At 42.8% G+C, this 15,642-nt stretch overlaps 1 protein-coding gene across 1 annotated transcript in view; it reads left to right on the forward strand.

Moving 5' to 3' along the window:
• The first annotated feature begins 249 nt into the window (after positions 1-249).
• The window catches only part of grm5b (glutamate receptor, metabotropic 5b), a 578,722-nt gene continuing 563,329 nt past the window's right edge, over positions 250-15,642 (forward strand). Inside the window, exon 1 of the mRNA XM_063053886.1 lies at positions 250-268. The gene's annotated coding sequence lies outside the window, so the exon portion shown is untranslated. The remainder of the gene's footprint in view (positions 269-15,642) is intronic.

Below are 15,642 nucleotides of genomic sequence, written 5' to 3' on the forward strand. Positions count from 1 at the left end.
GAAATGCTCAGTGCAGACAGATATTGAGAATGGTAATTCTATTGTTGATTTGATGCCAAGACTACCATCTTGAAGCTTCACACTTCAGTTATCATACTCTCATAAACCTGCATTTCTGAACTCACTTTCAGCAGCTAATAGCATTAACCCTTCCCCCAACTAGCATTATTTAAAAGGATTATGCTGTAGTTACATTTGAGCTGCTGATTTATTTCTCTGATCTGTTGCTGTTGTTTTAAAGAGCCGAATGTTTGCACCAGACGTAGAGGTAGGTCTTGTTGAAATGCAACATAATGGGGAGAATGAATGTATCTTGCACGTGATAGGATAAGCTTCTGAAACGAGAAAGAATCAAATTAGCCAGGAGACCTTCTTTATCCATTTTCTCAAGAACAATTTTTATAATTGAATTTCATTAAGGTGCAATGTATGAATTACTTTATGAATATATCTTCACTTACCTAAATTAACATTTGGAACCTTAGGGCAGAGCAATGACTGGCTTGCCAATGGCTATCAAGGTGACCAATACAATACACTTCTATCCTTTAAGTGTTACAGTTTTTACCTTGTAGTACCTCAATGCACTATGTATAAATTGATCTGTGTGAACACTATGCAAGACAAGCTTTTCACTGTACTTTGGTACATGTGACAATAATAAACCAATTCCAAATTCAATTCTAATTTTAAGCCAGGTGTCAAAAATACTGCATTGCTTTATTTTTAGCCTTTAATTTGGTATAGATACTATAGATTGCATGCTGACTGCAGTTTATGTCATACCTGCCATACGTTTGAATGGAAAGGATTGTACTCCCGAAAGATCCAGCTTCTCTGTGACCATATGTAGTGGATCATAAACTGCATTGTCCAGTATCCCGGCAGTAGCCAAGATGCCATTATTCTGTAGTCTGGTTGTGACTGATTATCTTCCACCACCACCTATTGGGCAGTTAAGCTGATGATGGTGATACCTACATTGAGTTGTTTTGTTTACTCTATCCATTGATTTCCAATCTACAGTCCCTTTATCCATCAGTACGATACCACAGTTCCTTCTTCTCAAAGAATCATCAACACAATATCAGAAAATTGGGAGGTGGGAATGAATTGGGATGGACCTTCTTGCACTAGCAGCTAAAATGCAGTCTCGCCTAAGAAGAAAAAGCGTAAAACGTCATTGAAGAACTATCATTTCCTGTTTCTCACCATCGTCAAAGTGGGAACAGTTCTGAAAAATACAGTATATCTTACACTCCTATAGAAAAATATGACTTCCTCCTGCTGACAGCATCAGATGTGTATTTCACTACATGCTAAAATTCTCCCGTGAAATCAAAAAGAACTGTAAGGGCCTTTAAATAGAAAATCTGCCTTTTATTTTGTTCTGATCATTTAAACAAATCAATCCTGTGATAATTTGTTCTGGTTAACCATAAAACAGAACATGTGCTAAGCATGCATTTTAGTTTAATGATCATCTTTTCACCTTCAAAAATGTAGAATTCTTTATCCTTTCCTGGCAAAGCTATACTTTTTATTTTTGTGATTCTGACTATTGGCTGCCTTTCCTATGTTTCCCAATATTACTTGACATTTTTTGATGGTTAATGTTACTTGCTACCTATGTTCAGTTTGATTTTCATCTCATTCTTTCATGCGTGTCAAGTCCAGCTTCAAGGACTTGTTACAGAGTTGTTCTTTCTTTAGAATGTAATCACAAAGTGAATGTTTACTTATTGGTGCAGGGACTCTGAACAGAATACCTAATAAACCTTGTCCAGTATCTCTATTCTGTTCTAATACTAAAACTACAATGAAATGTTTTGACAGCAATCAACTTATTAATGTCCTTAACATTTTTACTTTGTACCAAGTGAAATACTTCCTAAATTGATTATCGTTTCCCATGCCTTAACACAAAGGAAAATGCCCGTGATTATCAGAGATCAATCATTCCAGCCGTAAGACATCTCTGTCAGAGTTCCTCAGGGTAGAGTTCTTACTTCAGCTGCTTCATCGAGCTCAGAAGAAAACATATTCATTGGTAATTACACAATGTTCATTTTCATTAGTATTTTATCACCAGATGAAGCAGTCCTTATCAATGCAACAAGACCTATACAAATGAGTTGAGAAGTGGAAATTACTGTCACACTCATAAAAGCATCGGACAATGCCCTTCTCCAATGAGATACTGTCTAGCCATCTGTCTTTGACATTCAATGGCATTACCAACACAGAGTCTTCCACAGTCGATACCTCAGGGGTTATCATAACACTTAAGAAGATTAACAGCAACCAAGAGAAAACAGACTACTTGATCATTCTAAACATTTGATTGACAATACTATGGCTGCAGAGTAAATCATAATTGATAATTGGATTATTATTGTCACATGCACTGAGATATAATGAAGAACTTTTCAAGGCATCTAAATAGATCATTCCAAGTATAAGTATAATGGGGTAGTACAAAGGGAAATGCAAAAGCTGAATGTAGAACTTAGTGCTTCAGGTACTGAGAAAGTATAATGCAGATAGACAAATGCAGGGTAAGAACCAGGTTGAGGTAAATTGAGAGATCCACTTTGATTCCATTTTATTATCAAATAATGTATATAGTATACAACCTGATATTCTTACTCTTCACAGACATCTATGAAAAACAGAAAAGAACCCCAAAAGAATGAACAACAGAAGAACTCTAGAACCCCAAAGCCCCCTCTCGCCCCTCCCTCGCACAAGTAGCAGCAAGGCATCAGCACCCCCCCAGCCATTTCAGCAGAAAGCATCACCACCCACCACCCATCAAGCAACAGCAAAGCCCCCACTGAGAGACCGTGATCTGCAGTCAACAAAATCTTTTGCTTTCCTGACAGTTCGACATCTCAGTCACTAACAAGGGACAGGGAGATGTCACCCATTTCACAGTGAAAGAGGGAGACCAACAAATAGTCACTGATATGTTGTTACAGTTTGCCACATCACTTTTATATTCTGAGATTTTCCGACTCAAAAATTGGCTGCAAACTCTCCCCGCTATCGAGAGAAAGAGAGAGTAATACTCAACTACAGAGACCTCCACCACAGCAACCACCACTGTGAAATCCTGATGTTCCTTTTCCTGCAATGTCTTCGTCAGTGGCACCATTCAGGGATCGATTGTCCACAGGGTGGCATCCTGGCATCTTCCAGACTACTGCTGGAGAATGTTGGAAAATGTCCGGTCTGTGAGCTCCGAGAGTGGGAGCTCACCGGCCATGAAAAGCCAGTTTGAGTGCTGTTGCAGATCAGGGACTTTGATAGCACCCAGCCACCATGAAAAGGGAAAAATAAAGACAGTAAAGGGAGCAATTTAAGCTGTTTCCAAAGGTGAGCTTGAAGAACCACCCACTGGGTAACACCTTAGCTCCGCCCCTCATCCAGAGCTCATCTGTACCACGCAAGCGATATTATCAAGAGATCTATAACAGTATGTGTGGGCACGCGGCCAAGTGATTAAGGCATTCGACTAGCTACCTGAAGGTCATGTGTTAGAGCCCCAGCCAAGGCAGCGTGTTGTGTCCTTGAGCAAGGCACTTAACAACACATTGCTCTGCAATGACACTGGTGCCAAGCTGTATCGGCCCTTGCCCTTCCCTTGGACAACATCAGTGTCGTGGAGAGGGGAGACTTGCAGCATGGGCAACTGCCGGTCTTCCATACAACCTTTGCCAGGCCTGCGCCCTGGAGAGTGAAGACTTTCCAGGCGCAGATCCATGGTCTCGCAAGACTAATGGATGCCTTAAATATAACAGTAAGATAGAAATTGTCCTTTTAACCCTAGTGGTGAATGCCTTCATGCTTTTGTATCTTCTGACCAGTGGAAGGAGGAGGAGAAGAGAGAATGACACATGTGGGAGGGGTCTTAGATTATATTGGCTGCTTTCCCAAGGTTTTTGTTGTTTCGTATGGCAGGTGTTTTCCTCTTCACACTTCTGATTGCTTTTTGTCAAGCCACTCCTCCAGCTTGTGGTTGCATCGATGTACTGTGACAAAGCCATCTTGGATCCTGGTGCAAGACATGCTTTGGATCAGGTAGAGGATGTCCTCGGTTGGGGCACAGTGGCAAGCTGAGGTTCGTCAGAAGCCCCATACGTGTAGTGTTTGCACTGTTTTGACATGTCGACTTCTGAGTCTATTTGCAGCTGTCCGGTTTTTGTCCAGTAGCCGCAGTAAAGCCCATGAGTAGTCAGGTGGGGTCATCGATCAGATCTCCACCAGGGGGCGTCTTGGAGGGAGTCATCATCCCAAGGCAGTGGGATGTGTAAAGAAAGTCAATGGAATGGCAAATGATAGACCGGGCTGTGTTCACAACTTTCTTTAGTTTCTTGCGTTCTTGGGAATATCAACTTTGTGATGCATCCTGATGGGATGCTCTCTATGGTGCATTTATAACAGTTGATGTGTGCTTACTGACTGCACTGTGTTGGTCAGGAAGTCAAGGATCCAGGTGCAGAGGGAAGGCCAGGTCCAAGATCTATGATTTTGGAGATGTATGTGTTTGAAATTATGCTATCAAAAGCAAAGATGCCATCGATAAATAGAAATGTACCATCTACAAAAAGGTTACTGGTATAGGCTACTTCAATAGAATTTCCCAACACCAAAATCTTTATCTCCAAGAAGGATAAGGACTTCTGTGTTGATCTGGAGATGTATTGCCATTCTTCGTTGCTGCTGGGTCTAAACCAGAAAACTGCTATCCATCTGCACCTTTGGGTACTTTCACTATGGGACTGCAATAGTTGAAGAAATTGGATGAGCATGATCTTCTCAAAGTCATTCAGGAATGGGCAACAGATATTGGCCTTAACTACAATGCCAAGATCCCTCCCAGAAAAATAATAAATACAAACACAGGAGTTTCTGCAGATGCTGGAAATCCAGAGCAACAGACACAAAATGCCAGAGGAACTCAGCAGGTCTTTCTGGACACCAGACCCTTCCTCTACCATCAACGTTGTCCTCAACCACATCTTTTCGATTTCACACACATCTGCTCTTACCTCATCCTCCCGCCACCCTACCACGGATAGGGTTCCTTGTGTCCTCACATACCACCCCACCAGCCTCCTTGTCCAGCACATAATTCTCCAGAACTTCCACCATCTCCAACAGAATTGCACCACCAAACACATCTTTCCCTCACCCTCCATTTTCTGCTTTCCACAGGATTCGTTCCATACACAACTCCATTGTCCATTCGTCCCTCCCCACTGATCTCCCTCCTGACACTTATCCTTGCAAGTGGATCAAGTGCCACACCTGCCCCTACACCTCCTCCCTCACTGCCATTCAGTGCCCCAACCAGTCCTGCCATGTGAGGCGATATTTCACCTGTGAGTCTGTTGAGGTCATATACTTTATCCAGTGCTCCCGATGTGGCCTCCTGTATATCGGTGAGACCCAATGTAGATTGGGAACTGTTTTGCCGAGGACCTATGGTCCGTTGCCAGAAGAAGCAGGATCTCCCAGTTGTCCACTTCCCATTCCCATTCCAATATGTCTATCCATGGCCTCCTCTACTGTTGTGATGAGGCCACATTTAAGTTGGAGGAACACCACCTCATATTCTACCTGGGTAGCCTCCAATATGATGGCATAAACGTCGATTTCTCGAACTTCCAGTAATGCTCCCCCCCACCCACCCCTTCCCCTTTTCCTTCTCTCACTGTCACAATGGAGGGGCATAGGGAGCAAAGGTGGACCCAAATGCAAGACACATCTTGTGAGGTTAATTAGATTTAGTTTATTGTTCGATATCAGGAGAGCAAGGCAGGAACAGGAGTAGCGAACTGGACAAGGACTCAGGATTACGACTAGGCTGGGACCGGGGGTCTGGGCTTGGACTCAGAATCAGATCCCAAAACTAGAGGCGACATAAAGAGGCTACGGTATGGACCCTGAGCCAGAGACTGGGCAAGGACCCAGTAACATACATCAAAGTTGCTGGTGAACGCAGCAGGCCAAGCAGCATCTATAGGAAGAGGCGCAGTCGACGTTTCAGGCCGAGACCCTTCGTCAGGACCTGGGTCTTGCCTCGGGCTTGGACCCCAGAACCAGGCAAGGACATGACATGGGCTAGGGAGAGGAGGAACATGGAAAAACGGAGCCTCGGTCTCGGGAGAGCTGGTACATGGAACCATGGACACATACACAGAACAGAGAGCCGGGACCCCTCCTTGGGTACAGGACATAGGGCCGGGACTCACACACAGAACAGAGAGCCGGGACCCCTCCTTGGGTACAGGACATAGGGCCGGGACTCATGACCCCCCGCGGGGCAACGGCAAGACGACCTGACTTACCCCACGGAGGCGAGGACAAGACAAGACAAGACACGATTCCACGCAGGGCAATGGAAAGACAGCCTGACTTACCCCACGGAGGCGAGGACAAGACGAGACAAGACATAACCACCCGCGGTACCAACGGCAAGACGGCCTGACTTATCCCACGGAGGCGAGGACAAGACACAACAAGACATGACCCCCCCCCACCCCGCGGGGCAACGGCAAGACGGCCTGACTTACCCCACAGAAGCAAGGACAAGACAAGACCAACACGAAAGAACACCAGACAGTACCTATCTAGCTCCGGCGATAGAACTAGACCGAAGTGCAGGCGAGGGCTGCAGACGAGGGCTAGAGGCGAGAGGGGCAGAGAAGGGATTCAGACGGGAGGGGGGGTAGGACAGGAATCACAGACCACCAGGGCCAGGACTTGACTCGGAACTTGGAAGCCGCCAGGGCCAGGACTCCACTCGGAACTCGGAAGCCGCCAGGGGGAGGACGCTAGTCGGAACTTGGAAGCTGCCAGGGCCAGGACTCAACTTGGTACTTGAATGCCCCCGGATCCAGGACTGGACTTGGAGCCTTCGGGTAGTGGCGAGCTCTCGACTTGGCCCGGGAACAGTAGACAGTGGTTCTTGATTCCCTCCGGCAGGTTAACTGAGAGACCCACCTTGGTGAGGAAACTTTGCAGGCTCGCTTCGGCGAGGTAACTGGACAGGGTTGCTCCGGTGAGGAAAGGCGAATTACCAGCACTCGCTTCAGGCGGAGACAAGGCTTGCTCCGGCCAGATGACATTGGCACGCCGTACCTTTGGTGACTTTGCAGATGCTCTCGCACCGAACAGCTGAAAGCCGGAGACTATAAACTACCGGTTCAGCCGAGAGTAATTTGCCTCTAATCACCAAGGCCGAGGGACATGGGAAACAGGGAACCAAAGGGAAACAGGGAGTCGACGGTCCAGATCGTAACATAAACAAAGTAAATTTAAAGAGACCCCGATCCGGACCATGACACTCATCTTATCTCCTTGTCTGCCCATTACCTCCCTCTGGTTCTCCTCCCCCCCTTTTCTTTCTTCCATGGCCTTCTATCCCCACCAATCAGACTCCCCCTTCTCCAACCCTGTACCTCTTTCACAAATCAATTTCCCAGCTCTTTGCTTCATCCCTCCCCCTCCCTGTTTCACCTATCACCTTGTGTTTCTCTCTCCCCTTTCCCCCCACGTTTTAAATCTACTCCTCATCTTTTTTTCTCCAGTCCTGCCGAAGGGTCTTAGCCCAAAATGTTTTCTGGACTTTTCTTCATAGATACTGCCTGGCCTGCTGAGTTCTTCTAGCAATTTGTATGTGATGCTTAAATATCAGCACTATCTGCTTTCTCTCTTATAACAATACAGATCTTTTACACAAATAATCAAGAAATAGATTTTAATTTAAAAATTTACAGGTTCTTCTCTGCATTTAATTGAAGACATGTAAAACTCCACAAAGACACACTCCTGTTTACAAAACAAAAATGCATTTCAATGTAAATAGATAACCTCATAAACATAGCCGTCTACTCTGACCCCAAATTACCTTTGTAGCATGTATCTTTAAGATAAAACTCTCCTGGTCCAAAATGAATTAGCTGATTAGTTACTTTGGAAGAAACTTCATTTAGAATTGTAGAAAGTCAAAGTAATATTTTTAAAGGGACATATCACAGAACAATTATGACTTCATTGAAAATATACGTATGCAAATTCTTTGTTTTCTGTCACTTTATACAGATTGGTACATTTCTATCAGTTATTTTTAAATGTGCATATTTTCAAGTGACATCATTTGGTGTCACCCAGGCAACACTGTCTCTGAATGAAAGCACCATCTGGGGTTAGAAAGTAAAGTGGAATAATGCCAACTGGCTTCATTACTGACAAGAAAATTATACTGCTATAAATAATAAGAGTGCAAAAAATAAGGACCCTAGATTATGTTCAAAGTAAATAACAACATATATTCAAATTGTATTACATAAATTTAAAGACTATACATACAACTTAGGTGTTATTATATCTTCATTTTTATATTCAGAGTTTTATTTAGGTTTCCCATTGGTACATAACAATCTTGCATAGATTGATGAGTTAGAAAGATCCATTTTGGTGCTAATCACCTTCCTTTGTAAGTGTCAGCAATTGGATCATTCTCACTGAAATTAGAAAAAGTTGACTCTGGCATTTTTCATGCTATTTAAACAAGTCTATGGGATTTCTGATTATGTTGAATGGAGTGATATAGGATAGCGTTTCTCCAACTCAGATGCACATCCTGCAATTATGGAAAACCGAAAACAAAATTTGCGAAGAATGGCAAAGGAATTGAGCTTCCTAGAATCTATCCATTTTCATTAACAGCTCCAGCACCTTCGGTATTGGATGTCTCATCAGAGAGCAAATGCCTTTGCCAAATTGACAAACTGAAATTGAAGCTGAAGAGCAGACCATATTTTACAAATCAAAAGTTAAATATAGTTCCAATACAAAAAAAGATCTATTTTGAGATTTGTATTTCTCAGTAAATAATATTCAAATATATTCTTGTCATTAAAGCACAGCTATCTAGGCCATTAAACTAGTATGCCATTTTTGGCTTTAAAATATGATTCTGTATCTCTCTACCACTGTTCTAGAAGTTTTTAAAACTTCGTGATTTTAACTGTAACATTTGATAAACAGCTTTCCAGGTATGTTCATAAAATGCCATGCTTTTCAGAAATAACTAGCATGGCTGAAAAAGGCTCGGTCAAAATTCCTCATACCTACCAGTGGTTAGGCATACAGCTCAAAGCTCATCGGTGAACAGCACTAGCACACTTGCAGAAATGGGAGAGTAATTGATTTTGGCAGCATCAGAAACTCCTGAGCATTTACTACAACTGATATTCTCTATATCAGGGAGCCATATATAAGGAAGACCTTTCAGGGAAATAACCAGGTGATCCAGGCAGGAAGGTGCCAGGAAGGTCTTTAAGGCAAATGGTGCAGTCTATGAATGTCTGCACGTTGGCAAATCTCCAGTGTCAACAATGCCATTGCCTGTTCAGCCTGCTCCTGTGGGGTGATAGTGATATAGATGAACTGTTCTCATGGAGAAGTGTGTCCATGTCCTCCATATTGATGATTAGTGACTCTGATGTGGCAAATATATCATAATAAAGTTGAGGTTAGGGAGTTAACAGTGAGACTGACCTTGATTTCCACAGTAAGAGTGTACCAACCCATATACAAACATGAAACTGAGACTTTAACAAATAACAGATGTGACAGTGTGTTGCACCTTGTGCAAGAATAGCCTGGGTGGACATTGCTCCTTGAGAAGAGAAAGACAAGACCCTCTATCTCCATGGAGCCTGGGTGACAAGGTATTGGGTGTTGAATTTTGAACTCCTCCTGTGATATTATCCTTGCTTGCACCCGTGCTGGTTGAAGGTGAAATCTGAATGCCCACGTCATTCATGAACTAGACTGTTAGGTCTAGAAAAATGAGCATTACTGATCAACTGCCCAACAATGTCAGGGACATGCAGGGAAGGGTAATTCTTTAGGGTGAGCAGTGTGCAAAGTAGGCTGTGGGCATGTGGAATGGAGTCGATCTCTGATCTCAGGTTTAGTGAGATTGCCTTTAACATAATTTCAGAGCAATCAGTGTTAGTAAAAGGCAATTCTACACTGAACAAACATCACTGTCATTTCAAAGACCATTGTGGTTGAAAATATGCTGATGACAAATTTTGGCTTTTCGTCCCAATGTAATTTGAAAGAGATTATCATCGTAAAAAACAGAATCAGAACAGAATCAGGTTTAATGTCACTAGCAGTATGTCGTGAAAGTAATACATAATAATAATAAAATATAAATTACAATAAGAAATATATGTATTATGCATAAGCAAATCAATAGAAAATAAAATTGTAAGGTAGTGCACATGGGGTCATTGTCTATTTAGAAATCTGATGGTGGAGGGAAGAAGCAATCCTGAAACATTAAGTATGTGTCTTCAGGCTCTGTACCTCCTCTTTGATGGTAGCAATGAGAAGAGGGCACATCCTGGCTGATGGGGGTCCTTAATGATGACATCACCTTTTGAAGATGTTCTCGATGCTGGGGAGACTAGTGCCCATGATGGAGCTGGCTGAGTTTTCAAATTTCTGCAGCTTTTTCTGATCCAGTACAGTGGCCCCTCCATATCAGAGAGTGATGCAACCAGTTAAGATGCTCTTCACAAAATATATCTGCTGTCGTGCCTCCTTTGTAATTGCACCAATATTTTGGGCCCAGGATAAATCCTCAGATATGTTGACCCCCAGGTTCTTGAAACTGCTCACACTTTTTACTGCTGACCTCTAGATAAGGACTGGTGTGTGTTCCCTTGACCTCTCCTTCCTAAACTCCACACTAGATTCCTTGGTCTTATTGACGTTGAATGCAAGGTTGTTGTTGCGACACCACTCAACTAGCTGATCTATCTGTGTGCTTCCACATCACCATCTGAATTTCTGCCAACTATAATTGTGTCATTGACAAAATTATTGATGGCAGTTTAGCTGTGGCTAGTCATACAGTTGTGGGTGTAGAGAGTGTAAAGCAGTGGGCTAAGCAGGCACCCTTGACATGTGCCATTGTAGAATGCTAGTGACAAAGAAAATTTTACTTCTGATTCACACTGACTGTGGTCTCCTGACAAGGAAGTCAAGGACCCGGTTGCAGGACGAGGTACAGAAGCCTAGCTTTTGGTTTGGAGCTTGTTGAATAGAACTGAAGTTATGATTGGGTTGAATGCTGAGTTGTAATTAATAAACAGCAGTCTGACATAGGTATTGCTAGTAAACTGGTGATCCAAGGCTGAGTGGAGAATCAGCAAGATTGCATCCGCTATAGACTTATTGTGGCAATAGGCAAATTGCACTGGGTCCAGGTCTTTCCTTAGGCAGGAGTTAATTCTGGCCATGGCCAACCTTTCCAAGCACTTCATCTCAGTAGATGTGAGTGCTACTGGGTGATAGTCATTGAGGCAGTTCACCTTGCTTTTTTTGGGCACAGGTATGAATGTCACTCTTCTGAAGTAGGTGGGAACCTCCGACTGTAGTGAGAGATTGAAGGTATCCTGAGCACTCCTGTCGGATGGTTGGCCTGGGTTTTCAGTGTCCTCCCAGGTACGCCATCAGGGCCTGATGCATTGCATCGGGTTTAAAATCACTGCCTTATATTATGTGAAATATGTTGTTTTTATGGCAGCAGTACAGTGCAAATACGTCAAATTATTATAAATTACAAAATAAATAAATAGGTAAAACTAAGAATAGTGATGTAATGTTCAGGAACTCCTCAGAAGTCTGATGGCAGAGGGGAAAAAGCTGTTCCTAAATCACTGAGTATAGGTCCTCTGGCTCCTGTATCCCCTTCTTGATAGTAACAACAAATTGAGAGCACGTCTCAGATGTGAGGGCCCTTAATGATAGATTCCCCTTCTTGAGGCGCCACCTCTTGAAGATGTCCTCGATGGTGGGGAGGGTTGTCCCCATAATGGTTGAGCCTACAACCCTCTGTAGTCTCCTGTGATCCAGTGAAATGGAGCCTTTGTATAAGGCAGTGATGCAGTCCTTCAGAATTCTCTCTGCCGTTGCTTCATAGGAATGCTGAAGAGTCTTTGGTAACATACTAAATATCCTGAAGCTCCTAACAAATTAGAGCCACCAACTTCTTCATGGTTGTCCAGGATAGATCCTTGGTGATGTTGGCAATCAAGAGCTTAAAACCGCTCACTTTTCCACTGCTGACCACTCATTGAGGATTGGTGTATGTTTTCTCCACTTGCCCTTCCTAAAATCCATAATCAATTCTTTGTTCTTGCATGTAAGATTGAGTGCAAGATTGCTGTTGCAACACCAATCAAGCTCATTTGTATACACCTCCTTGTCACCATCTGAGATTTTACCAACAAAGTGGACGTAACTGCAAATTTATAAGGGTATTTCAATTGTGCTTAATCACACAGCCATGAGTGTAGTGAGAATAGAGCTGTGGGCTAATCTAGCACTGGTAAACACAAAAACAGTGCCCAAAAATGAGTATGCAAAAATAACAACAGGCATTAAGATACCCAGAAATGTTCACAGAATTAGTTCACTTTGTATTCATGTGATTGTTCTGTCATTTTTATTTTTGGCCTTCTATAGGAAGATATCTAGCCCACAAATATTTTGGTGAGATGAAGCTCTGTGGAACTTACACTAGATCATCAGCTTCCTGGTGCTACAGTTATCACTTTTTCAACAGGCCACAATGCTGAATTGCCTAATTTCATGAAACCTTGGTATCACAATATAGTAAGGTTTATTGTGCTGAATTATACTTACCTTAGGAATGCCTTCTTCCAGCTTAATAGAAGTAACAATACCACTGGTTGACTTTAAGGGTTGCTTGCTGACACAGATCACTCTGTTGCCACTTCTTAGCTTCAGGGGCCTAGGTTTGAAACTGATGTTGGGTGTTACTTGTAAGGAATTTGCATGTTCTCATCATGATTCAGGTGGCTTCTGCTGCGTGCTCTGTTTTCCTCCTGCATCCCAAAACTGTATGATAGGTTAAATAGCTGCTGTAACTTTCCTCTTTGTGCAGATCAGTGTCAAAAGAATTAAAAGAGAAGTGATGGGCATATGGGAGAGAAGAGGTTCCAGGGGCACAGAGAAATAAGGAGAAGGGGGATGGGGCTGATAGAATTGCTCCCCTGGAAGTTGGCATAAACCTAATAGGCTGAATAAGAACATATGAAATAGGATCAAGAGTAGGCTATCTGTCCCTTTGAACCTGCTCTACCATTCAATAAGATCATGGCTAATCTGGCCATGGAATCAGCTCCATCTTTGACCTTTCCCCATAACCCTTAATTCCCTCTTTTCAAAAATCAATCCACTTATGTCTTAAGTATACTGCATTTAATAAGGTAGCCTCTGGTGCTTCACTGGGCAGAGAATTCCACAGATTCACACCCTCTGGGAAAAGCAGTTTCTCCTTATCTCTGTTCTAAATCTATTCTCGCAAATCTTAAGATCAGGCCCCCTGTCCTATTCTCACTTTCATAAATGTACATGTCTCTTTAAGATGCCCTCTTATTCTTCTAAATTCCAGTGGACATAGTTCCAGTTGACTCAATCTGTCCTAATCAGCAAACCTCTTCATTTCTGGAGTCAACTTGGTGAACATGCTGTTCGCTGTCTCCAAAGCCAACATGTCTTCCCTCAGATAAGATCAGAACTGCATGCAGTACTTGGGGTTCAGCCTCACCAGTCCCCTGTACAGTTGCAGTATAACCTCCCTGCTCTTAATTCACTCCCCATAGCAATGGAGGCCAACGTTGCAGTTGCATTCTTGACAACCACCTTCAAGAGGGTAGTAAGGGCGCTCTGTGTCTCCAACCTAATGAAACACCTTTCTTCATGAGATGATCAACTAGCTTCTTAAACATCACAGTTTCTTTGGGCTTTGATGCAATCGGCAGGCACCAGATCTGTTGGTACTATGGTTTGAACCATAGGTAAATTGGAGAGGGTGCATTACAATGTGTAATTATCCCATGCCCTTTTAATACATTTGACTTGCTTATTATCATGATTTCAGCAATCAGCCAGTGCTAACCATCATATTAATTAGCTTAGCAGTTTACTGTGAGATCCAATTTTATGAGCGGCCTTTCCAGTAGAAAGTAGAAACTAGTTTACTGCTGATTGGACTAGTCTCCACTTTTTGAAAGGAAGATGCATTGCTGTGGAGAGGGTTATTCCAGAGGTCTTTATTGCAGGCTAAAAGAGTTTTTAGGACATGAGATAGAGTAAAAGATTAAGTAAAGATGAGGAAGAAGAAGCAAGTTCTGACTCCCAAGGTGCCTGGACATTTTCTGGTGTTTACCATTAGAGGGAAAGCATTGGATGTGAATGCAAGTGGAGCTTCAAGGATCATGAAGTGATGAAGCAAAACTCTCTCAGATATAACAAATATGGTCAAGCTCAGTAAATGCATCTTACCAAGCTTCAAATTTTCAATCACCACATACCCATGATTCATCTAAAAACCATCTCTATAAATCAGGACTGGGACACTTATCTAGCAGGCACACTCATCTATAATTAGACACAAGAGACTGCACATGCATAGTCTGGAGCAAAACCAAATTGCTGGAGGAGCTCAGCAGGTCAGGCAGCATCTCTGGAAGCAAAGGGAATGTTGATACTTAAGGTTAAGACCCCGCAGAGATCTAATGCAAGGTCTTGATCTGAAACCTTGACCGTTCCTTTGCATCCACCGATGCTACCTGAAGTTAGCTTCACAGCACTGATGATGGAAAGCTGAGATCTATGTCTCTAAAAAGCTTTTAGACCATTTGTGTAAAGAGGGTTTCTGAGGAATATCATATACATGTGAAGTAGCCCAAGTAGCAATGAAACTGTATAAATGTAGGCAGTGGTTCAGGCTTTTTCGAAGTGGAGTATTTATATCCAATAGACTTAAGGTCTTTGTTTGAGTTTAGAACTTTGAGGAGAGCAAACCAAATACCATCACAATGCCACGGGATTCCCAAACTCTGACCTGTTTTTGTAGCTTTGATATTTATGTGACTGATTCTAATAGATTTTATGGTCAATGGCAATTGCAAGGATCCTGATGGGACTCAGTGTTTGTATTGCCAATGCTGACATCAATGTTAGGTGGTTACACTCTTCTGGTGGGGATGGTCTTATTCTCACACTTCTATGGTGAGATATTGCTTATCATTCATCAGACCATTGCTAAATGTCATTCAGATTTTACTGAGCGTAGACATGGGTGGCTTTGTTTGCTGAGAAATTGTGAATGGAATTGAACACTGTGCTTTGATCAGCAAGCATTCACACTTTGACCTTATGATGGAAGGAAGATTGCTGATGAAGAACCTGAAGGCAGCTGAGGTGAGTAAATTGCCCTGAGACCCTCTTGCACTAATGTCAGGGAACGGGGATGACTGGCTTTAGAAAACTATACATCTTTCATGTGAGTTATTCCAACCATTGGATTGTTCTCAATTTCATGCCCATTGACTTCAATCTTATAAGGCACCTTGATGCTACACTCAGAGTGCCTTGATGTTAAGGATTTGACCTCACCTCCACAACTCAGTCTTTGGACCAAGACTGTGTGGGGGGTTTGGAAATGAGTAGTCCAGGTGAAGCCAAATGCCAAAGCTGGGCATCAGTAAGGTGGTTATGGATGAGTAAGTGCTGGCT

This window comes from Mobula hypostoma, chromosome 7, assembly GCF_963921235.1.
Source record: "Mobula hypostoma chromosome 7, sMobHyp1.1, whole genome shotgun sequence".
In the NCBI taxonomy this organism is placed as follows: domain Eukaryota; kingdom Metazoa; phylum Chordata; class Chondrichthyes; order Myliobatiformes; family Myliobatidae; genus Mobula; species Mobula hypostoma.